This window comes from Urocitellus parryii, chromosome 1 (assembly GCF_045843805.1).
Source record: "Urocitellus parryii isolate mUroPar1 chromosome 1, mUroPar1.hap1, whole genome shotgun sequence".
Lineage (NCBI taxonomy): Eukaryota > Metazoa > Chordata > Mammalia > Rodentia > Sciuridae > Urocitellus > Urocitellus parryii.
The window spans coordinates 221,286,267-221,312,665 of NC_135531.1; the positions used below are offsets into that span (position 1 = coordinate 221,286,267).

A 26,399-nucleotide genomic window follows, 5' to 3' on the forward strand; every position below is an offset into this window, starting at 1 on the left:
ACAAGATATGGAATTTCAGAGGGAGGCTGTAAGCTCTCAAGAGCACAACCAAACATACCTGCTAAACATCTAATATGTGTAGGTCACTAGACTGAGCACCAGAGATTCGGAAATAAACAAAGCCTGACCTCTGGCTGCAAGAAGTTTAGTGAAGGCAGGCTTGCAAACAAATATAAGAAATATCATGAGAAAAGTACTGGTCAAGTTACCTGTAAGGTACTGAGTTGGCACAAAAAGGGTGATCAGTTGATCTGAATGGGTCAGCAGTAACTCAGAGAGAATCTCTTTTTAGCAAGATATTGTAGGACACGTAGGAGACAATTGAAAAAATGTCTAAAAAAAAGAGCATTTTAAGATAGAAAACTTGGTAAGAACAAGATGATAAAACACCATTTGGACTTTGTTCACCATTTGCAACAGTTAGACACTACTAAAGAATTTGAGCTGTTGAATGAGGGGATTTAGTTTGTCTTCTAGAAGAGGCACAATGATTGCAGGCTGCCAGGTGGATAGAGAGGTCCAAGCTGCAGGAAAGAAGGTCAGATTTTATATCATTCTGAAAGCCCCCAAAGAAAGACATCCAGGAACAAAATTAAGAAAAAGGAACAGAAAGGGGGCGGGGAAGAAGGTAAAATAATTAGGATTGGGGGATGAAAAATGGAAGATGACTACTCACTTACATGGCTGGTGGGAAATAGTGTCATAGTGTCATTCTCTGAGATTAGGAAAGAAATCAATCACTTAAGGTGCTTTCAGGAGCAAATAACAGAAAACTCAACTAAAACAACATAAACCAAATGGGACTTTAGCCACTGGGGTCACCACAAGTGTGCAAGTCAGAGAAGCCCGGGATTGGTTGATTCACCCCAGATCGCCAGAGCCTGGGTTCCCTTTCCTTCCATCTTTCCATCTTTCCGTTCTCCACACTGGCTCAGAGACAGCATGGCACTCCTGAGCCTAAGTGTTACATGCAGACACATCAACCTGTGTGGCATGAAAACAGGAGGTACACAGGGGCGCGTCTTTCTCAGATAAAGGGAGCCATTCCTGGAATCGCTCAGTAGCTCTGCTCTCAAGCCTCCATGCCAGAATGGGGTCAAATGTCCTGCCAAACGCAACCAGTAACAGAGGAAATAAGGTCCTCACACAGCAGTTTAGATTAGGCTAACTGTGTGGATACCTGGGGTTGACATCTTGAGGAAGGCCTCAAGGCAAGGTAGACTGGAACAAAATCCCATCACCAAGAAAAGGTCAGGGAAGAACAGGAGCTAGACAGGAAGTGACCTGGGCTGCTGCAGGGAGGTCATGAGTTCCATCTTTCCTCCACAGTCAGGCTGTGGAGGCCAGGTACATGGAGTGGGCAGAGAAGAACTCTCCAACTGAGGTGGTAAGTAAAGTTTTCCCAGTACCAATAGCCTAAATGATCCGTGTTTGGGAGACTAGAAGGATAAAGAAGACATCTTCCATTGTTTTTATTTAAAACAATAAAAAAATTTCAGCCCTCTAAGTTGATGTGCATCATGCATCTCTAGCCCTTAATTCTTGGCAGACATCTGAGTGACAGATATTCATTGCCTCCTTTCAATTGTTGGGATGTCTCTCACTACAGACTATTTCTCTACGAATCCTGTGAACTCTTCCTCTTTCAAACAAGGTCACTTTAATCCCTCCTCGCAGGGGACAGGTTAAGAAATCAGACCTGAGACTTTGCCTTTACTTCAAAACCAGTCCATTTTCTCAAATGAGAATTTTCTAAAGGGGGGGGGCATTTGGGAGATTCTGCATCACCAGATACATTAGTAGGAAGGAGTCTCAGCAGACATATGCACTTTTTGGTGCTGAAATCCTCATATCCACCTTGGAAATCTTCATCCTCCGCACACTCATCACATTCAGGAGGGCTATATCTATCCACTTAAAAATATGTTTAATATTTCCCCAAACCCAAGCTTGTTCTGGGTTTAACACTCGTCTGGTTCAATTATTTTTCAGCTTTATTATTACTGAATGAACTAAAACCTCAGAGTGAGCCTAATCAATCTGTGTTTTATTCGAATAAGTCTGGTTAAATTGGATGTTTTTAATAAAGAAATGCCTACCATAGGACATGACCCTTTAGTTCATGAAGTAAAAGAACAAAAGTATTCTTGTCAATTGACCCTTACAACAAAGAGTACCAGATCCTTTGCTGGAGTTTGTATTACATTAACCAGAGCATTTAATAAGCAAGTTATACGTAGAAAATTGCCTCATTTCTCAGACACCCAATTTAATTGATAGCTTAAAATGCTGACCCTTCCTGGCTGGCCCAACACACCAAAAGACGAGAAGCCTTTTCTGTCTGTCAGTTATCATCCTTAACCCTGAAATTTATCCACAAGGAATTTAGTAAAGCCCCTTTGATGTAACAGAAAGGTCAACTTCATTGTCACTGTTTTTCTAACGTGCTATTTGTTGAACAAATCCTTTTTATTTCCTGTCTTAAAAAGTTGAAGTTGGATTGCACTAATGTGATAAACTGTTGACTTTCATCCTGGTCACCCAATCCACAAAGTCAGACTGATCAAAGCCTAAGCTGTTTCCCACCTTGCTTTAATCTCCCTGCCTCCATGGAAGATGGAAGGTAAACAGTCAAGCAGAGCTCCAATTACCAATATCAAGATAAAAAAAGAAATGGCTTTCCTTTTCTGCCTTTGAAATTATATATGGATTGATGTAAAATAAATTTCAGAGCCTCAGGTACTTGCGGACTTTCTTCTTTCAAACAATAGGTTCTGAACAAGAGCAAATGAAACCGTTGACTTGGAGGAGAGGTGCCCCAGCTGCAGAGTGGTCTCAGTGGGCACCATGTCTGCATGGGGAGATCTGAGCAGTTTTCCACTATCAAACTCATCTTTGCTTTGCTCCTTGATTATTTAGTTTAAGATTCTATTAACAAACAATGACTTATATTTTCACAATAATCTATGCATAAGGTATATGGTTAAGAGAATTAAGAGAGCACAATTATAAGGAAAAATACAATCACTCTGAAATTATTTCATTCCAGAACAGAAACCTAAAGGGAAGCATATTCTAGAACCATATGACACTAATGCTCCCTTTTGAAAATTTTAATTAGGAGAATTTTTGAAAAACCACTAAACAACTTTCTTTTGCATGTAACTTGCTCCTTTTTGCCCTGGTTACTTTTTGCTCCGAGTGTTACATCATTGCATTTCTTCTTCTGCTGGTTTTTTTTTTTTTTTTTCAGAACTGCCCTTTATTTGCCTGAATTTCCTAATATTTTAATAATTTCCTAATAATTATTTCCTAATAATTTCCTATTATTATTGGTTATTTTGTACCTGCAATTAAAAAAAAAATCTCCCACAAAACCATTTTTTCTCTGTTCTCTGGTGAATTCAGGATATTCCTTCCAGCCTTAGAATCCATCATGAGGTCTTTGGCTAAGATCAGTGGCCCCAGTCCCTGAACAAGAGGTCTCTGTTGGCTGGCATTCTCATTCTTAAAGTAAACTGTGACACCCATTGATTTAAATTCCAAACATATAGATCCACCACAATCAGCATGATAGAAAACTAGATCTCCAAGGTTTTCTCCTGAGAGCTAACCTTGAATTATCTGGGATAGAGATATTTGTAATGCCAGAAGAAAGAGTGATTTGAGGGAAAGTGGAGGACAATTGATCTACCCATGTATTTGTGTCTTGGGCCATGTACTCACATCATAATGATCTGGTTCCTTCCAGAATGGCCTTCACTAAATTGTGTTTTAATATTTGTCCTAGGCTTTTATTGGAGTTCATTTAATAACTGGTTGTATGAAATATGCTTCAGCATTTGGATAGTGCTCATTATATAATTTATCCTCCCCTTCCCATGTGAGACTTATTCTAGAATCTAACGTCAAACATAACTTCAGAAATGGCATAGTTATTATTTTTATATTATATAAACATGTAACTAACTTGTTGCATTTCTTATCTTTACACTGGCTGTCAGGAAGCTCAATGCAAATCTAAAAATAAAAATAAAAGATCTCCAGCTATTGGTGACAGTAATAACTCTCATGACAAACTTATCTGATTCTTTTATAATTTTGGTCTCTTTTTCGATTTCTTTTTGATTTGCTTTATGATTATGCCTTCTGCTTTATGTTCATGAAATCTTTGTTGCAAACAGATGGAATGTAAGTAAATTCAACAACTAAAATATTCCTTATTTTGGTGTAATAATTTTCTGATTTTAAAATCTATGACTAGTTTATAAAGAAATTGCAATATAGGGTTTATAAAGAAATTGCAAATTAGGTATTTTATCTTTTTCTCTGAAAAACAGAGATGAGCGTGGTGGATTATAGTAGACATTAAAAAGCAATGAGGAAAAATGAAGAGTGTTCTCCAATGAGCTAGACTGAACATTTTCCAGAGGCCATGAAATGGAGGATAGGTTTGGCAATTTTTTCACATCCCCTTAAAAATGTGATCATAGCACAGAGTCATACTTAGATTGTCTGTTTCTGACTCCTCAATTGGCTCTTGGCCTCTTCAGAATATGATCCATGATTTAGTCATTCCCAGTGGATAGCATAATATCTGACCCATAGTAGGCCTTCAATAAGTATTTTGAATACAAAATGATTTTTCACATATTTAGAAACATTCATCTCTTATGAACCATTTCAAACAACTGGAGTGGAGCTCAGATTGCTAGAGCACTTGCCTAGCATGCATGAGACCCTGCATTCTATCCCCAGTCCTGGGGCGGGGGAGGGAGGAAGAAAAAGAAAAGAAAAAATATTACAAGGTGCTCTTCAATTTGATGATTTTGATGAGTGTACTTTGATCTGGTATTGCCATAGATACCTTTCCTTAACATGGTTCTCGATACAGTTCCTTAATTTTGAAATAATTTCATTTGTGGGCAAGAAATCATTAAATTAAAAGAAGCCCATAGCCAAGCATTTGTTGTTAATAAAATGTACCAAAATCAACTCTGAAAAAACAGGCTGTCATTTTTAGAACCAAAGAAAATTGACAGAATCAATTTGAAAAATTTACCTTTCTTCTTCTTCTTCTCCTTCTTCTTCTTCTTCTTCTTCTTCTTCTTCTTCTTCTTCTTCTTCTTCTTCTTCTTCTTCTTCTTTTTCTTCTTCTTCTTCTTCTTCCTTCTTTTTTTTTTTTTACTAACTTTTGCTAAAAATGATTGTTCAGCAAATACAGAGTTCGGAAAATGTTTCAAGTCAAATCATTAAACATGATTTTGAGTTTTGAGAAATCATGCTTTCTAGGACATTCTAAGCAGCATTTCCTAGTTTTATTTCTTTGCTTAGTGCATGTTCTTATTGAGCTATTAAAAATGAGGGGGAAAGTTTGAAGTAAATGTTAAAGGGCAAGCTAATTGCATTGTGAAATCTTAAATGTGTTCAAGACCCACAGACGAAGGTTGTTAGTTTTAACCAAATTTTTACCTGACTTCAATAAAAGTTCTGTTAATAGAATAAAGTGCTGAAAATAGTGCCTGACACAAACCTGTTCTCTGTAGACATTTGTTGAATCAATATAAAAAGTTCATGCTGAGTGAAAGCTAGCATTTCACTATTAGCTCTATTGCAGTACAATTAAATTTTTCCCATCATTTTCTTTTATGGCTATATAATTATTGGGACTGGAAGCCCAGGAGGAAAATCATGGGCCATAACAAGCAGTTAGTTCCCAGACTGTCAGTGCTCAGCATCCTTGTATGATGCCACTTAAAATACATAAACTCAAGATTATTTATTTCTATGTTCAAGCAGCTTTTTCTTACCCTTAAATCAAGTGTTTAGGAAGAGAAAACCGACACCTTGCCTCATAACCCTCCCTCAAGTCCTCCTCCCCAATGCAGCAAAATCTAAGCAAAACATAAAGGTATACAAATATAATTAAGTCCCAACCTAAAAAGAAAATACTATATACACTAAAAGTATTATCTGCAACTCAGCCTCCCTAACTAGGCATGGATCTTTGAAACTGTAAAATTACTTCTGAGTACTTAAGGCCCTCTGAAAGCAACTCGGCCTGACACTATTTGAACTCACTTTTTCAACTTCAAAGAGAAGTTGCTATTGAGGAACCAGAGGGAGTTTGTTGGTCCTTGTCTTTGTGCCTAGGGAAGGGCAATTGTCTGAATGAAACCTTAGAAACCACGAAGAAGAGCTTAGATGCACAGCTTTTATGTCCTAGGCTAGGGGCCCTAAGTTCATTTAGCTTTGAGAGGCAGAGTCCAGAGAAAGTGTTTATAGAAAGGAAACTTTCTCTGGACCTGTGTTTATAAACCATACACAAAAAAACTATTTCAAAAGAGTCACTCTCTGAATATATCCACTGAGGTTTGTTTCTGTGAGACAGAGTGACAGGTGAAATAGTCGATCAATCACAAAAATAATGAGTTGATACATTGGCTATTTGACAAAACCTGCTCTTGGGCTCCATTGCAAGAGCAATCTATTTGCTGGCCATATACAGAGTCTCAAATACTCTACTGCAAACATCAGGGCCTGAAGACATATGTACTTAGGGACAATAGTGAAAGCAAAACAAGCTGATAAATATTGTTCCTAAATTAAAGAACCCATCACCCAGAAAAATCACCCATCTTGTTTTGTTGTTCTCCATTTCAAGGAAGAAGGAAAATCACTTTAGATATAGAAGATGGAAGAGAAAATATGAGCCTTAGATTTAATAATTCATCTCCCCCAGACTACACTTAAAGTGTAAAGGTCTCATTTGTGGACAAAATAAGAAACCAGTGTCATATTTGTGATGTTTTCATCCATTTCACTTATGCTTTACTAAAATTGGACTAAATTCCTTAGGAAAAAAATAGTGCATCTGCTTTCCATGAAATTTCCTTAAAGGATAGAAATGTTTTCTTGTGCTACGATGAACTACCTGAATGCCATGCCATAATACACCATGACAATATGTAACCTGGGGTGATTCAGCATGGCAGCATTGGGGGGAAAAGAATTTAAAGTATTTCAGGTTCACTTACCATACAAGCAAGTGTTGCATGGAATTTGTAACAGCTTCTTGAGTCTAACTGCATTAAAAATCACATGATCCTTGTTCATCCTAACTCTGAATACCAGCTTTCACAGAATTATCTTGGAAAGAAGCCACTATAGATCAGCCAGCTGTAATCTCCTGTTTAGGACAAAGTGAAATTTCCTAAGTACTCTCAGGAGTGTCGCAATACATGTTTGATGGCAGGAGGCAAGAATCAGTCTTTCTCTCTGTACCCATATCTAGATGTGCCATGAGACAGGAGAGCGGGGATATACTGTAGTTCAGTAGCCTTCACACACATAGACATAATGGAGTAAAAACTTGCACTACCGTCATCTCTGTGGATTCAGGCTCCATGGTTGCCAATTTGGGGCAGCCTCTGAGTTTACAAGGAATGAATTCAATTCTCAGCTTTTAAACAGAAGTGGTAGAGCCTAATGTGGGAGAAAAGATAGAAGAGAGGGGCTAGAGTCAGTATCTCCCAGGCCTCCACAGAGGTTGTCAAACTCATTTTATATGACTTTTTTAATTTCACCATTTTAAAAATATAAATATTGAATGCACATATTATTGAATGCATGTTTTTGTAAAGAATTCAAACAATAAAGAGGTATAGAGAACAAAAAAAAAAATTCCTTTGCACCAACTATTACACAATTCCACTCCTTTCTCTGGAGGTAATTAATGCCTGTTAGTTGTTTTCTAAGTGTTTTACTTGGGGGCTGAGCCTAAACATTTCAATATAACCGAGTGTTTTAATGATTCTTATAATGGGACTCATTCATAATTTTAAAAATTCATTACATTTATAATTTTCCTGTTTAAAATATATATGTGTGTGTGTATCTCCTATTAGAACTATTTTATCAGTAATTATTGAAATACATTAATACATTGGCACTGGTTAGGTTGTTGCATCTGATCCAAAAAGGACAAGTCCCCATCCTCCCCCCCCCCACCAGCACTAGGGATTGAATCCTGAGGGTCTTTACCACTGAGCCACACCTGCAGCCTATTTTATTTTTTAGACACTTTCTATCTATGTCACTGAAGGTCTCATTAAGTTGCTCAGGCTGGCCTCAAATTTATGCTCCTCCTGCCTAAATGACCCCAGATGCAGGATTACAGGCATGTACCACTAACATTTAAAATTCTGTAGTGGCCAACCCAGTAGTTGTTATGCTTTTATGATCTAAGGATTGAAAAATAATAAAAACAAAAATTTACAATGAACTTAGCAACATTTTTCAATGAATTTTTTATCACAAAGATATATAGACACATTTGAAAAGGTAATAATACCTACATGTTTGAGACATTATTTAGGCTGCAAATAATTACTGGTATGCAGATCCCCTGAGGAAATGAATCAACCACTGCTGGCCACAGCAACACACAACCCTGGGCGGGAAATTCGCACAGAATAAATCAGGAAAAACTTTCAGTGAAGCATTTGTTCTAAATGGGTCATCATTTAATTTTTAGATATTTATGTGTTTTGAAGAGCAAATAGACTTTCTCTTCTGAAATAGCTCAATTATGTTTTGATTGCAACATCAGATTTTCCAAGGATCTTGAATCTCAAATACTGTAATCATTTATACATAAGTTGATAATTGCTTTACAAAAATAAAAACTGCCACTGTGGTGGTGGTTTCATGTGGACATATGTGGTGCTTTCTATTGTCCTTGAGATTTCACAATAGGCTTAACTGTGTTGTTTTTTGGAAAACTCTGCAGGTAGGGGCTGTGTGTAGCTGCTCACGCATCTTTTGACCTTTAGCAGAAGGTTTTGCTCTGCACACTAGGTTTCAGTGGCTTCCTGAATATAAGTGAAAGAACTTTCTGCCCATCCCTCCCAACCCTCTCAAGGAATGTATACTCTGTTTATAAAGTGCTCTCATTGACGCAGCCACACTCATGTCTCACAACATGTATCACCATCCCACTAAGTAATGGCAGTTCTAGGGTACACATTTAGCCCCACAAAAAGGGCTATGTTTATCTAATGCAGCTATATTTCTCAGGTGCACTTGCATTTATTACCACTTTTTCCAGAGGAAAATGTACTGCGAGGAGTACACACACATTTGCCCTGATATGTGACTCTTCTTAAAAAAACTTCTCCCCCTGCCCTCAACACCGAAAGAGAAAAGTGAACTAACTGGTATTTAGAAGCCAGACTGAGAAGGTTTTAATAGAGAGAACAGATGGTCTCCTTAAGGGACCATAGCTGAAGTTACTATCGTGCTACCTTTGGTGAACATAGGTAGAACCGGGTACCTCTTAATGTAACTTAATTCTAAAAGAATCACTCTAGCACCTGTGTACTGCAAAGCACATCATTGTTTGCTACCTAGAGTTTAAGTAGCATCCAGCTAAGCTTACTAAGCCTCCTAGGCCCCACTTCTTGCCACACACAAAGAAAATGCTCAGACCCAGAGACAGCTTATCAGATAACTTTTAATAGAGTTTCAGAAAACTCCACATATTCCCCAAGGTCGTCAGTTGTAATCTTGGCAGAAAAATAGTTCTTTCTCCTTAGATCTTCCCAGTTAAATGTACAAGTGTTCTCTCAGTAAGAAATCAGGCAAAAATAATAACACAAGAGAAAGCATGAGGCCACAGCTCACTCACCTGCCCTCGGTGAGGAATGGGCTGGCTGGCTAAACATCAGAGAGGCTCAAGGCAACCCAGGTGACACAGGACTATAGAGGTAGAAAGGTGTAAGCAGCCTTTAGACATCCTTAGCAAACAGGAGGTTCTAGATCTCAGCACTAGAAAAACAATAGCATTCATCCAAGCACTGAAATAAGTATAAAATTTCATTTGTAATTGTAGTAACAATTGTAAGCCTTCCCTTATGAGTCTATTGCTTGGGTATGTGATATTCAGATGTGGTTCTTCTGTGAGACCTTTAGTCTATGGGCTACAGCTGTCTTTGTTTTGCAAATAAAAGGATTCTAACCATTTGCCTATTTATTCATGACATTTCTAAACTGACTTTAGAAATGTGAATAACACTTTCACAGCTGCAGGTTTAACTCTCCAATCCTTAGGAGGACCTGCTGAGGAAAACGTGCCCAATATGGAAGTAACAGGTGTGTGTTTTCCTTTCACGTCTAAGTACTCATTAGTAAAAACCTAGGGTGAGAGAAAAGCTCTGTTTCACAGGAAAACACATCTGTCCTGTACAGGCCTACTGCTTGCCAGACCACAACTTCAGCAAGTCTCATTAATCTTAGTATAATGAAATCCCCCTTCAGTATGATCCAAGAAGGGCAAAGAGACAACTCTGTGAGTCCCAGCTCCCAAGCCCCTCCCTTCCGTGGGAGCTGCTGCAGGTTCTTGGTCATGCCTCCCTCAGGTCAATGTGACTGCTAGCATCCACACCAGATGGACCTGAGTATGGGGAACCACTTAAATCAGGAAGAGGATCATTTTCCAGGCACCTGTCAGGTCAAGAAGCTACCCTTTGAATTAAGATTCTATTTATTGCTGCTTCAGCTGTCAGTAGGGCATGTGCTTTAAGCTGTTGGTTTTACTTTGCTGTTTTTCAGCAGTGGTGATATATGTGTACAGATGCTGACCTGTTGTCTCATCCATTGTCCCTAGTGACAGATGCCATATCCATTTATAAAAAGATTGATCTAAACAAAATGCCCGTAGAACGTAAAATAGCAAAAAACAAAAGCAAAACAACTGCCTAGAGATGGTGCAGCCTCAATTCTCAACAGAACTGATGGATCCAGAGAGTCTATGTCAAAAATCAGAAGTCATGTTCAAATTCCATGAATGGACAGGGTATAATTTACTATGAAAGTATTTTCAAACTATGTTGAGTACCTAAGAAATTCAGGTAGGCAGCTGTGGACTCAGTCAATATTCAAGCTTTGCAAAACTCTTTGCACATATGTCTTATAATAATTTTATTCTAAGAGCTAACTGTCATCTAAAAAGATAGAGACCTAAAGCTACATCTAAAAAGTCTGAGAGCCAAACATGAATAAGAGCCTATCACCTTGTTCTGTTTGCTTGTTAAAAAGGTAAATTCTTGTTTATCCAAATCATTTAGGAAATAACTCACTTAATCTAGACTGAAGTTTGGCAAATAGCTATAAACATTTGTATTTCCCAAAAGTATCATGGAATTATATTTTTTAAAAAATCTTAAACTCATGGCATATCGGATATTTGGAATTTCTTCTTTAGTAAGACTTCAGGACTTAGCATGTGAATTACATATCAAAGGAAAATGGGAATATTCAGCTTAAAATTAGGAAAAACAGGCCAGATTATTTTTAGGTCCCAGGCTACATTCCTTATCTTACCAATGTCCCTTATTTGGTGAACAGAAATATTGACTGTATTCATATTTTTCAGTCAGAAAAAGGGAGTTTTTCACTTAACTATCTACATAATATTGAATGCTTCATTCAAAATTAAAAATACATTTAATAACACACTAAGACATACATGCATGCACACAATCAGAGCTTTTTCCTGTATGCCTGGACATCTCCATTATTATCTGGTTTATGTCTGTCTAAAAGAGGATACCAGTTCCTTTATAGCTTCATCTTCTAATAAGATATGGTAATTCAGAAAATACTCAATGAATGAAATAAAAGCTATTACAGGCAAGGAATTGAGAAACTGATTATGGGATCCAACTGTGCTCCTGGATTTATCTCACCAATTCATGTATGAATATATTGAGACAGACTGAGCCCCTACTGTGTGCAAGGCCTGTGCTAAAAAAATAATGTATCTTATAATGTATAAGATAGTTTGCACCCAATGATATTAAGTTATGAAAGAACATTTGTTGGAAATCTTACTTCCTGACCTCTTTGATGCCTGTAACAGAAAAGTGGTAGCTGATAGACTAGGTATCAATTCTGAGTCACTTTTTTAGTTATGAATTTCAGAATCAACCAAACATCTTACTGAGTTTCCTAATTCTTGTCTCATATACAAAAAAAAAAAACCATAAAATCTTCTCCATTCCATGCCTACTGTTTTTCCTAAATTGGATTATCAATATTCTGAATATCTCATTTGATAGACAAAAATATATTTAATCACATACCAATACATACATTCACACACACAGTTAAGGGTTTTTCCTCTGCTATAATATCTCCATTACTATACTAGTTGAATTATATCTATTTCAAAAAGTTTGCCAGTTCCCCTCTACATATTATGTTTCCTGGTGGTTTTGCAATTGCTACATTACCAAGATTTAGCATGGGTATCTTAAGAGGGACAGAGCAAAGCTGAGAGGAATTTCTAAAGAACTTGTGCCAGTCAAATCTTGTCTTCCTTTATTGTACCCTCACACTAGATAGGGCAAAAAGATGTTCACAATTTGGAAGTAATTTTGATAGGAAGAGAAGAAGAAATAACTTTAATAGATGTGTATCTTTGTGCATAATAACCCACCTCCAAGTCTCTGCTATCCTTGAACTCTTTTCTCAACTCTCTGAATTTCCTAAAGATACTGTTTGTTACATACAGCATTTGGCTTACTTGGTCTTCTCAGGAATTAACTTTGAAAATAGCTGGAATAACTTTAACCTAAAATATTTATGTGGCTTGGATAACAGATCTAAAATCTCCTCCCACTTTATGATACACATGCTAAGCCAGCTCCAAAAATATTTTATCATTTTATTAAACAAAGACATACTACAATTATTTTTTTAATTCATTAGTATGAGTAGCCAGCCATGTTTACTACTGAAGAAATGGCTTTGTTTTCAAGCAAATCACTTCAGTTTGCTTATTTTCTAAATATTTAATCCAGGATGTGGTTCAATCATTGCCAGTACTTTCTTCTTTAATAACTTTGTCAATTAGACTTTAGAGGGCATAACAAAGAGTTATGCCTTAGAGAGATGGTTAGCTGCCTCTTTCAGAAGGGAAAAAATAAATATCACTGGAAGCACAGCAAAACTCAAACGCTAAAATTAGAATAATACTCTAGAGAACAGGGGACTTGGCCTGGAGAAGTTATAGAAATACATGACCCAGGAATATAGTACATAACTCCTTTTCCATGGTCTCATACACAATCAAGAATTCATGATGTGGATTTGGGCACAGACATTGAGGCAATTCTTCCCTGACAACTCAGCTTTCCAGGGGTTGAGGATTTGGCAGAGCAGAGTGGGAATAGCACTAACTTCCAGCATTTGCTTATGACTCTGCTGCAAATACCTGTGCACAATTTCAAGGTACTATGATGTTCCCAACATGAAGTTAGGAAGACATGTGTACCACCAGCTCTGCCTGGACCATGCAGTGGATTCCAGCACATCCTGGATTCTGCAGAGCTGTCCAACTCCAGGCCTTCCTGGGGTTAAGCTCAGGTCTCTGTTGAACTGTCTGACAGTGAGCTTCTCCCTTTGCCTTTTCCATCTCTGGTAATTGTTCCTAAGAACAGGCCCTGGTAAACTTCCTGCACGGGACTAGCAGAGTCTCAAAGTCTTCCCAAGGATGCCACTTATGACAAAGAGAAATGGAAAGTTTAATTCATTGTCATCGAAATTAAGAGTGAAAGTCGACAGTAGTCTCTCCTGAAGTCGCCAGTTCTCTCTCCTGAAGACAAGAGATCAACTATGGCCTCCACTTGGTTTCCTATTAAGTCACCTAGTAAACCTTGACAATTTAGTAAGTAGGCAACTCAGAAGGGCTTGGTTTTGTTCTGTTGGTCTCTATTCAAATGCTATTGTTTTTCTAGTGTTGAGATCTTTACCTCAGACCACACACAAACTAGGATCAAATGTGGCCAGAGGCTAACATTAAAGAATCATGGTGCAAATTTCTTTGTTGCCATAAAAAGGGCTGTAACACAACTTGGGAGATTAAATCTCATGTCCAAATATTATTACTATCCTATTTATCCTATTATGTCACTAAAATTCACCCTTGTAAATTCACAAAATGAATAGATTTCTTACCCATAAATGGCACTGGCAAAATTCCTTTTTTTTTTTTTTTTTTGCCAGCAGAAGCTAAAAAGAAAGGACAATTATTAATGGAATGTAATATAATAACGTACTAGAAGAGCTATAATTTTTAGGCCTGGTAAAATTGTAAATTAGATTAAAATGAGGGAGACAAATGTTGAGTCTAGGCTATTTCCCCAGAAAAACACAACAATTTATATAGTCAATTTTCAATTATCTGCTCAAGGAGAAATAGTAATAATGGCAATTATCCAAAAGAGTAGATAATGAACAAATTCATTTCTATATGACTTTGAAATATTATTTCATATTCTAAAACCAACATTTGAAGGTGATGTACTTTATATTCTACAGTTATAATGCCTCCAACTTAAATACTGAAATTATACCTTAGAAATCAGAATGTAAAAAGTAGCTGCATTTTTTCATCTCATCTCATAAAATACATTCCTGTTTTCTATATTATTGCTGTGAATAAATGTCATTTTTTTTAGGAAAATGTTAAGTTTATCCTAAGGCAGAGAAAAATTGAGTCTATATATTTCCTCGTTACTATTTTCCTGGCATTGATGATAACTAATCATTTTGGCTTAAAGGAACTTCCTTCCTTGCTTTTGTCTGGGTAAAGTTAATTTTTTTAAGATATCTTTTAAAAATGCAAAGAGAATGAGTATTCAAGATCTGAGGGACAAGTAAATAAGATTCAAGATATTTAAACTGCAATATCTGCCTAGGAAATACTGAAGTAGCTATACACACATTCTCTACACTATTTTTTTTTTGTACTGGTTTGGTTATTTTCACTCAGTAAAAGCTATGATAAAAATAACAATATCTAAAATAAATAAATAATTAAAAAACAAGATTAAAAAAAATGTCAGTATCTGACCTAGGGTACAGCTATGGTTTCATTCAATAACTTCTCATTTCTTTCTTTTTCTTCATTTAAAACTGCTTTCTATAAGATGCTCCATATTAATGCTTAATACACTTAAATAATGTTTATATTTTATTCTACTCTTTTAAAAAAATTTTTAATTGTCAATGGACATTTATTTTATTTATTTATATGTGGTGCTGATAATTGAACCCAGAGCCTCACACATGTTAGGTAAGTGCTCTACCACTGAGCCATAACCCTAGCCCTCTACTCTTTTTTTACATAGAAAATTTTACAAAAGCAAAGGAAGTATTTAAAATAAGCTGCAGTAAGATATTCCTATTACTTTCCACAAACTCAACATTCAATATATTTATAATTTCTTAAAAGCAACCTCCATGGAAATTATTTTACCAACATTAAGCAAATAACCTATTAAGAACTACAGAATTTTAGCATTCTTGAAGAAAGAGAATGAGGGTTCATACAGACTTAAAATTATATGTTTTCTCTCATGCTCTTAGTCACATGGGACATTTCCATTACTTTTTTGTGGAGTAGCGGGGAGCTGGGGATTGAACTAAGGGATGCTCTACCAATGAACTACATCCCCAGTCCTTTTTATTTTTTAATTTGAGATAAGATCTTGCTAAGTTTCCCAGGCTGGTCTCAGAACTTGCAGCCCTCCTGCTTCAGCCTCCCAGGTTCCACCTGAATAATACATTTTTTAAATAAAGTAAAATTGTTCCACATACTGTGGTGCTTTTGGTTGTTTGCTTGGGGACTTCTTGGCTTTGGTATTTGACTTCATGAGTACTTGGTGTTGAATAAAATTTGATTTGCTCTCTTTTGAAGATCTGGAGGTATCTTCAGATGAACACTGAGAAGGCATTGGAGAAGTGGGGTAGTGACTGGGCAGCTGGGCAGACTCAGGCTCCAACACTGGTCCTCAACACCAAGAGATTTGTGCAGTCTACACCACTGATTTCCAAAGGTCGTGATTTTCTCATCATTAAAGTACAGATTATGTAAAAACAAAAAGGATTTTGGTGATGATGATAACAAATGTAAACAAATTAGCACAGAGTAGTAAATGTGAGCAATTGTTACAGTACCCTATTACAATAGCTAACATTTCTTTTTACAAAATAGCGAATACTTTTGCCTACCTTGTGCAAGTGCCATGCTAAGCACTTTCTATATACAGATCATTTAACCCTCAATATGACTTCATGACTCAGACACTGTTATTATCTCTCTTTTGCATATGGGGACCTAGAAAGGTTAAGTTACAATCAGTGTCTGAATCCGTATTTAAACACAATTCATACACAGCCATCATAAAGCATAGGCTTTTATATAAGAAGCCAGCAAATGTATCTAATAGAACCCCAAATAACACCCTAAATTAGAGGCCTGTAATCAGAGTAATAATTTTCTTACTTGCTTGTTTGCTTTTTTTATTTTTTATGTGTTTGTGTGTGTGTGTGTGTGTGCTAGGAGGATTGAAACCAGGGGTACTTTACCACTGAGCTGCATCCCAGCCTATTTATTTATCTATCTATCTATCTATTTATTTATTTATTTAAAGAAGGGTCTCTCTAAGTTGTTTAGGGTCTCACTAAGTTGCTTAGGCTGGTCTCAAATTGTGATCCTTCTTCCTCAGCCTTCTGAGTCACTGGGATTATAGGCATGGCTAATTTACCTGGTTCCAAGAGTACTAGTTCATGTGATGGACCATCTCATTTCACTCAACTTCACCCTGCATTCTTTCCAAAATATGAATTGTGAGAATAGAACATTATGCCTCCATTATGAAGCCTTATATACATACATCTTGAGACCCAAATATCAGATCAACAGAAGGCATCTTCTGCTTGGCCTCCAACCTACTATCTAAGCAGGTCTTGTAGCTTCAGCCGGTCTTAGAGCAGTCATTAGTGAAAGTGAAAGGTCATAAATCGAAGGGGAAATACTCATGCCTACAACCCCAGCTTTGCCACAGATGAGTTGGGTGTCCTTACCTGAGGGGCCTTGGAGCTCTGGACCCATTTTTCATCACTTGGAAAGTGAAGACACTGCACCACAGACAAAAGCTGGCCACCATGGGGTAACCCTGACCCTTGTGTAGGCTTTGGTTCCAATTTGTTTTGATTTGTTTCTTAAATTCTAGAACGTAGAACTCAAGAAATTTCACATAAAGATCTGTACTTCTGTTTTCCCCTGAAAATCTGAAGTTGTGACATTACTGGGCCTATTTTTACTTATGGCATTAATGAAAGTCATCAGCTAGACCTGGGCCATGGCTGCCTGCTCCATGCGGGGCATGTTCTCCTTAGATCACCACAGTTCCTACCATTCCCCATTGTCTCACTCCCAGGCGGCTCTCCCTTATCTTCCTTGGCTAGTTTCATAGTCATTTGGGTTTGCATTCCTAGGACGCCTCAAACGCTCATTTATTCATTTATTAAATCTCTTTTTTTCTACTCAATGAACCTCTATTCAAGGCTTACCCACATGCCATTTTACTAAATAGAAATCATCTTTTTTTTTTTTAAGCCACAGAATTATGTCTTCATTTCTCCAAACCCAACTAATTTTCATCATTTCTCAAGTCTTTCCTCTTCTTGGTGTCCACTTAGGATTCTTCAGTTTGCTAAGCAGAACTGCTCCTGCCAGGAGCCCCTCAATTCTCCTCACAGATGGAGACCATGCTTATACTCTGCACCTTGTAGTAAGAAGAACACGGCACACTTGGTCCAACAGGTAGGACAGGAAAACACCACTCATTACACAGCCCACCCAGAGGGAAAATAACAGCCATGCTAAAAATCCCCAAGTCCACATCTAAGGACTAATGAATAGAAAAGCTTAGTTCCTTTTTCTTTTATTAATTTTTATTTGCTACAGTATGTAAAATTCTCTTGTCATAAGACCTTTATTCCTGAATGACACAGGAGAAACAAAACCATAGCTTAAAAGGGTTGATTTTTAAAATCATATTTACAAGTGTCTATGAAACCTTTGACTAGTTTTAACACAGGCCTTTTTTAAGATGAACTATTAGGGACTAAAGTTATGCTTCGGGTGACCCCAGAGTATTCTATCTAAGATCCATTGCTCCAAGGCAATTGATCTTCAATCATTGATTCTTGAATCTTCTTTACTGAAATAACCTTGTCTCTCAGGCAGTTGTACTTCAATCATTTCTTGTTTCAGTTGAAAATAATAGAATTTTGTATAGAACATGAAAATAAATATCTAAAATAAATAATTGTTAAAATGTTTTTATTGAAAGTGACAAAGAGCAAGACAAATACTCAGAAGGTTACTTTACATGCTGTCTACCCTAAATAGCATGTAAAATCAATAAAAGTCATTGAGGCCCTCCCTCTGACTTGGCAAGAGGACACTTGGATGATTTCTTCTTTCCCTTATCACCCTCTGTGACCTGAGGCTGACCACCTACCCTCTTTAAACTACTGTTTCCTTATGCACAAAATGAACACTTATTTCAAAGTGCCTTTTAGATGCCAAGCTCAAGTCAACACTGAAGTACAACAGGAGTACAGGATGCAAGATAGACAGCTCTGAGCTCATTCCCGGCAAGCTGATTTGCCAAGAGCAAACTCAACAAAATGCCAATTCGCCAAATTCCTTTGTCCTTTCTCCTTATTTAAAAACAGCATTTTGCACTGAATGTGTTGGTTTTCACAGCCTTTGTAGATTTCCGTGAGGTTTTATTTGATCATCTTTCCCCCTTCGTTTCATGACAGCATTTAAAGGAGTGTCCAGTTAGTTTGTCTGTGTCTTCAGCCCCGGGCCCTGTGATAAGGAACAATGGAACAGATTTATCACAGAGCAAAAAGGATGGTCAGAGACTGAGGGACACAAGGTTATAGCCATATTGATTCTTAAATTCAAAACAAATTGATTCAGTATTTAAATATATTAGACAGATTGAGCATACAGTCATCCTGCCTGTGTGGTCCTTTCTCTTAAACTCTAAGAGCTCAGTAGAGAAAACAGACTAAAACCAGAAAATAAATAAATATGCAACTGTGATAAGCATTCTGGGAAACAAACAGTGCTCAGACAGTGAATAAAAGGACCACATGTTAGACAGGGTGGTCAGGGGAGGTGCCACTTCCTTCCAAGTACATGATAGGATTGTAGAGCCTTTTTTTTCTCTTAGCTGTTCCTTGGGGCCATGGGAAATGGTCTGGCCAATGAGTTAATTGTGAATAGAAATGCTGTGTGTCACTTTCATGCTGGAACATTTAATTGCTGTTGCAAGGACCTTTAGCTCCTCTTCCCCATGGCATTCTGGCTGACAAGATGGCTCAAGATGTAGTTCCACATTCAGCTGGAGCCTATATAACCTCAAAGTGCCTCCCCCAGCAATTCACAAAGGACTTGTAGCATGAGCAAACAAACCAAGCTACCAAGGTCTGGAAGCTTTTGTTAATGCAGGATAACCAAGATTGTCCTGAGTAGGCCAAGAGGCATCTCTGAAGAGGCAGACAGATGATTTACAGAGGTTTTTAGACAAAAGAAGCCTTAAGCTTGGCTGGTTTACAAACCTGAAAGAAGGCCAATATGGCTAGATTACAGTAAATCAGAACAAAGTAGCAAACAATCTTCAGAGTTCCCTTCTGCTCTAGGCTGACAGACTCTTAGGCGGTTCTGATGTTTATATTCCTGGCAATGCTTGAAGGCAGATTAAGTAGCTTGACTCTAAATGCCTTTGATTTGTTTACACAAATCAAACTCTCATATTTTATCTCATGCCTCTGGATTATGATCATTTTTATCAAGAACTTTGCATGTGGGCTATTGATATGGTAATGTAATCCTTATGCCTCTAGCCCTCCAGTCAATACCAGGATGCACTTGGGTGTATAGGCCCTTCATAGCTGAGCTAAGGATCAGGATCGGCAACCCACAGCATTTTCCAGTAAATATCATGTAATGTTATGCTCTCAGCTTCTCATATCTATTTCTTATTATTCTGGCAACAAAATCTAGGGAAAATCCCAAACTTTTCTGGACTTTTTCATAGCCCCTTAATGTTCATGGAGCAGAGCTTGTCTTTTGCACCTAAGCTCTTGTTTGCCAACAAAACAAAACAAGATAAGAAGCCCCTTAAGGAAGAGTAAACTGCATGGAATGTAGTTCATCCTCTTAGGAAGAAAAGAAGTGCTGAGTCAGCCTTCGTGGGATTAGACAACTAAGGCCCTGCTTCATCCTTGACACTGCTAAGATAGAGCTGCTGATATTATAACTGCTTTTATTGAAGTTTGGTAGATTTAGAGGAAGAACATCCATCTGATATTACAGTCATTCTTATATGGTTCTTAAAATCTTAAGGATTTTTGAGGTGAATAAAATCCTGCTTTAGAAAAAGAAAGTAGGAGAAGGAAAGGGAAAGGTATCCAAAATTAAAATTGAGTCTTTAATATGGTATAGGCTTAGTGCTAGATGCTTTCATATGCATTATTATCCCCATGCAGTAGAGGAAACAGCTGAGAGAGCTTATGGTCAAACAGCCCATGAGTGGCAGAACACAAAAGCAACAAGGGTTTTGTTCCCCACCCACCCTTCTGAAGATCCTGCTCTTTCCTCTGTATCATTTAGACTAGAGTGTAAAAGTGTAAAAATACCATCACCACAGGCAAACAAAATGGCCAAATCTCACACTCCTAAAATCTCCAGAGGTTTCCTCTAAAAGATAAACACTAGATCATTATTGATCTATTAATTATAGAGAATCAGAAGAGCTTCTAAACAGAGCTGGTTTGTAATAAGCTCTGCTCTGCTAATTGTGCATCTTCCTTTGTTCAGCCTCATTCTCTATAATTAGCACAGTCTTGAAAATAGAAGTTGTCTATGACATTAAAATTCTTGCACAGCACAACGTGTAATTATTTCATATCTTCACATTAGGGACCAAGATACTTATGGTGAAGGGTGGAATTTTGTTTGTTATTTAATTACTTACAAAAGGAGCACAGGAAAACCAAGACAAAGAGATTATTAAAATAATTTCTACTTGACTCTGAAACACATACACATAGATCAAGACACGGACACACCTTTTTCTCCTTTCCTGGCTCCCACCTGGCTTCACACCTCCTTTCCACTGACACAATCTCAGCTACGCCTGCTACCATCTCTTTCTGTGGAGGACCTACTTATCCTTCAAGACACACTCAAAACCTCTTCCTTGGCAGACCTTTTCATATGTTCACAAAGAAAATTAAGCTCCTTCTTCCTATCCCCCAGGATGTTTTGTACTAATCTTAGAGCATCTCTTTGCCTTATATTAGGAGGTTAAGGATGGGGCAAAAATTGTTGATGATTCACTCAAACGTTTTCTTTCTTTCTTTCTTTCTTTTTTTCCTGGGCATATAAACAGTCAACATTGTCCTACCTTCCTTGGAGTTGGATATAACCATATGATGAATGTTAGCATTGGGAAGTGTGTGGAAATGATAGGCTTTTGCGGGGGGAGGGGACAGGGTTTTGAGGCAGTAGGTGTTACTTCCTCATGTCTCTTATCAAGCTGCCATCAGTGAGAGAACTCAGGCCCTAAGGTGGGGGAGCCATGGGAGGAAGGGTATCTGGGCCCCTGAGTCACCAGATGTGAAACTGTGTCACCAAGTAACAAACCCTATTAGGCTGTTACATAAATTAAAAATAACCATCTATTATATAAAGTCTCATAAATTTAGGACCTCTTTGTTACAGCTGTGAGTATATACTTAACCTAACACAAGTAAGTTTGTGTTTGTCTGTGTGAATGTTACTCCCTTTATTTTAGAAGCCTGAGAAGAAATAGGACTTAAAAAAACAAATCACCTTTAACTGAGTAAAATTAAACTGAATTGATCCCTCATTTGAAATGGAGCAGATGGTCATCAAAATTAAGAGTGGAAGATGCTCTAAAGCATCTCCAGGATTGGGATGCCATCTTCTCATTTGCAAGCAGCTGTTTAGAATTTTGTAAACAATCTCACAGGTGACTAATTTGGATTAGAGAACAAAAGGAATACCCTATTAGTTTCCATATTAAAAATGTGTCTTAGTTTATTAATCATTAAAATATTCATTATTTCAATAAACAACTATACCAAACACATTCTACATGCCAGGTCATCCTCTAACAGGGTTGATCAATAATACCTTGGCTCCAGCTCACTCCAAGTTCACAGTCCTCTGGGGAAGCCAAATATCTATTAAATTATCTCACTACTAAATTCATACTCAGCTTATGACTCAGGATGTCAGGTTCTTTTCGGTAAAATAAAAATAATAGTATTGCCTGCTTCTCAGATTTTGTTGTAATTTTTAATTAGACAATGTTTAAATATAATTATTAAGTATTTAGCACTGTGCTTAACACTTCAGTTTAACAAGTTGATAAATCAACGTTGTTAAGACTCATATTAACTTAGGTAAATACTATGGTTTGTGCAATAATGGGATCTGAATATACTGAGGGAGAAGTGTGTGAAACACAACAGGTGCCCTTGAAAGTGACTCTTTATATAATAGTTGAAAGGTAGGGGAAGAATGTTCCAATTTTTTAAAAGTGAAATAAACCAAAAAGTAGTATATACAAGGAATCTATGATGGGAGGAAGCATTTTGAGGAAGTGGGGGGAAAAAGTCAGGGTAGCTAGAGTTTAGACAGGAAGAACATGCTAAAGCTGCAGGAGGAGAGACAGATACTTGGGAACCACCATGTAGTTGTGCTGAGAATAAAACATAATTCCTAAGCACAACAGAAAATCACTGAGTGGTTTCCAAAAGGTGATGGCACCGATGGTATGACTCAGCTTTGATTTTTGGAAAGATCACTGTAGCCAAAGCATTGAGAAAAAGGATTAGAGACTAATAATAGATAGATCACTTGACAAGTCACCATAGGAGTTGAGATGAACGAGGCCTCCTAAAGCTTTAATAAGGTGGGTAAAGAAGTAAAGATGTCAGCTGTTAAGAATGGCTGCTGGTTTTTCTGATGGACAGAGGCACATTTCACAGGGATGGGCACCCTGAGGGGCAGGGTTTCAGGGTCCTGAATTTGCCTTTGTGCCTGCTGCATTCAGGTGCCCCTCGGATATCCAAGGACACAGTCAAGTACACAATCAGCTATATGGGCCTGGAATTCCATCAGTACCTCTGAGCGAGAGTATCAATTCAAGAGTTATTGCCATGCAGATGGCAACTGAGGCCATTGACAGGAAAATACTTGCTTTCGGAAAACCAGCAAAATTTGCAGGGTGGTGGGGAAGGTCCTAGGACATAGCCTTGAGGAACTTTTTAGCAAAGAAAATTGTGCAGGCTTGCTGAGTCCAAAATCTGGTGTGGCGGTCCCACAGACTGGAGACTTGGAGAGGATTGTTGTCTGAGTCCAAAGACAACTGCTATAAAATCAGGAAGAAATGATGATGCAGATGAACATAAAAGGCAGTGTTCTGGAGAATACCCTCCTTCTCAGGAAATGTCAGCCTTTTGTTTTATGCAGGCATTCAATTGACTAGATAAGACTCACCCATATTATACAAGGGTAATCTGAGTATATTCTCTGATCTATATATAAATTTCACCCTCAAACCCTTACAGAAGCATCCAGAATGATATTTGACCAAATATCTGGGTACTGTGACCCAGCCAAGCTGACTCATAAAGTTAATATTACAGAGACATGAACTAAAACCCAGAATAGTAATTGCTTCCCAGGCTGTACCATAGGTACTAGGGAAACGACTTATACCACAGTTTTCAAAGAGAGCCCTAGAGTCAGACAGCCTGGGTTTCAATTGTCATGTCACCTTTTATTTGTCCTGTGACCTCAGGCAAATTATTCAACAACTCCTTGCCTCATCTGTAAAATGGAGATAGAGTTTGCCTCACTCTGATGGTTGTAAGCACTAAATTAGTGAATGTAAAACTCATAGAAAACTGACTGAACATAATAGGTGTTCAATAACTGCTAGCTCTTATTCTTAAGATAGGCAAGATTCATCATAATTAAGGTCTGGTGGCAGCAAGGTCTGAGGAGCTCAGAACCATGCCAAGGAAGGAAATGCCATGGAGGCACCCAACCTCTTCTCAAACAAGGGTCTGATGCATAGAGGGAGTATCTTCTGCACTTGTTTATCTTCTACCTCCGTTCCAAGACACCTGCCTCATGAGTGAGCTGTGACACTTTGGAAGTAAATTCCTTCTTCATTCTCTTCTGATAAGGCCCTAAAGGATTCCCTGTTAAAATGCAACTCCTACCTGAGACAACTGGTGTCAACCACTCCTAGTTTTATGTGAATTCCTTTTCTGGAGGCCCTTCTCCAGCTGAAACTTAATGCAGGATTGAAGAGGCTCCTGGTAGTTAGGAAGTCAGTGGGAGATGAAGTTGGAGGGAAGGAAGGAACAGGGAGGGTAGCAGGAAGAGGCCAGTAGACAGCAGGAACCCTGAAGCTTCCCCTAGCCAGGGTTTACCCCATGGGGCACTCTCCATCATGTCTCATGCCCCCCAACATGGTGCTTTTAAATAAGTATTAATTTTAAGGGTTTTTTTTCTCCTATAATAAGTCAAAGTAATTTGTTCAGAGATAGGCTAACAATAGAAGACAATTCTCTTGCTAATTTCACACTGTCATACAGAGTATGCCATCAATAATTTTACCCTTAGGGTACCCTTTTCACTCTCGCCTCTGAGATGGGGATCCACCCCTTTTCTCTGATCTATCCAGAGCAGTTGTTCAGAAATCACACCAATCTTTCCCTTAGCTCTTTAAGAAATTAGAGAAATTATGAATGTGCTTTTGATGTTCTTTGTCCAGGGCTTGGGGCAGAGTTTTAGTAAGACTTTGTATTGCTGTGAACAAAAGACCTGACAAGAACGATGTACAGGAAGAAAAGTTTAGTTGGGGCTGAAGGTTTTGGAGGCCTTAGTCCATGGTTGGCTTTCTCCATAGCTCTGGGTCCAAGGTGAGGCGGGACATCATGGCGGAAGGGTATGGTAATCAGGAAGCAGAGAGTGAGCTCTGTTCACCAGGGACAAAATATAAACCCCTGGGGTACAAAGGCATACTCCCAGTGACCTCAGCCACAGGCCACTCCAGCCACACCCTACCTTCCTAGAGTTACCACCCAATTAATTCATATCAGGGGATTAATACACTCATTAAGTTACATCTCTCATAACCCAATCATTTCACCTCAGAAAAGTCTTGCACTGTCTCACACATGAGCTATGGGGGGAAACTTCATATCTAAACCATAACAGGCAGGGAGCCTATACAATAGCCCTCTTAATTCTCTACACATTACAAAGGTTTTGGATGATGTTTTCAGCTCATCATTCAATAGCTTCTGTGAAGTTGGCAAGTTGTTTTATTTTTATTTTTAAATTAAACACTGATAAGGATCTTGGACCATGATGAACTTAGAGATAATTGTTCAAATGGTTCTCCTCTGATTCCAATTTTGCTTTTTATTCTCAATAGAGTCCTGTGCCATACATTTTTGCTCAAGGTGACCTCTTTTTGACATTTTTCAGCTGAGAAGAGTGGCAGGCCACATCTGCATCTAGTTTCTGCATTTCTCAGCTACTTGTCCTCAAGCTCCCTGGGGTAGGCCTGGGTCACACAGTGGGAATGAGCAGGGTCCCCTGATCCCAATCCTGTGCTCTGTCCCCACCACCACTCTGCCCTTAGTTCCTGGGGCATATTCTTCTTCTGCCTAGAAACCAGCATCGATCAGGCTTCCCTGCACCCTTCACACTTTCAGAGCCTTAGGAAGAGGAGCTGAGAGGGAGGGTGGACTCCAGTACTCTTTGGTTTCTCAGGGGTATCTTCTGGGACAATTCCCCAAGCATCTGAGCCAGTGCTGAGAAAAAAAAAAAAAGTCAGTAGGAGATTCTTTAATAGACTCAACTCACCATGCTCTAGAAAACAGGTATGGGCTTAGTAAAACATTTGCCTCTCCATACCCCTGAAGAGGTCTCTGAGGCCCAAACTCTCAAGGAAACCAGTGAGGAGACACTCTTTCAGGAGTGGGGTAAGGGCAGGGGTGAGCCAGTGGTCAGTACTGAATGAGGCTAAGAGGAAGGATGAAGATCAGGGATGGGATGAGAAGCAAGACTGTCTGAGGCACACTGGAATATTTATAAGTAAAATGTTTTTTCCCTATGAGCTACCAAATATTCTCCATACCAAAATAATCCTGCTTCATGTTCAGAGGCAGAACCCCAGGCCCCCGAAATACAAATGTGTCAAAATGCTCAAAAGTTAAGACTCAGCACAAATGGTACCTCTTCTACATGTCAGTTGCCTCACAGGTCATCTCATTTATTGCTCAGTATAGCCCTGCAGAGTTGGGGGTATAGCTTGGTGGTAGACACTTACATAGCACACACAAGGTCCTGGGTCCCATCCCCAGCACAGCCGAAAAAGAAAGGAAGACAGCCCTGCGAGTAAGTTGACACA

The 26,399-nt window shown here is 38.2% G+C and overlaps 1 protein-coding gene across 6 annotated transcripts in view; it reads left to right on the top strand.

Moving 5' to 3' along the window:
- B3galt1 (beta-1,3-galactosyltransferase 1) overlaps nt 1–26,399 on the top strand; it is a 143,226-nt gene that overhangs the window by 84,302 nt on the left and 32,525 nt on the right. Inside the window, exon 1 of one of the 6 annotated variants that reach the window (XM_077802711.1) lies at nt 1,374–1,387. The exons of the other annotated variants lie outside the window; for them this stretch is intronic. The gene's annotated coding sequence lies outside the window, so the exon portion shown is untranslated. Of the gene's footprint in view, nt 1–1,373; nt 1,388–26,399 lie in introns of those variants that run through there. 6 annotated transcript variants of the gene reach the window in all.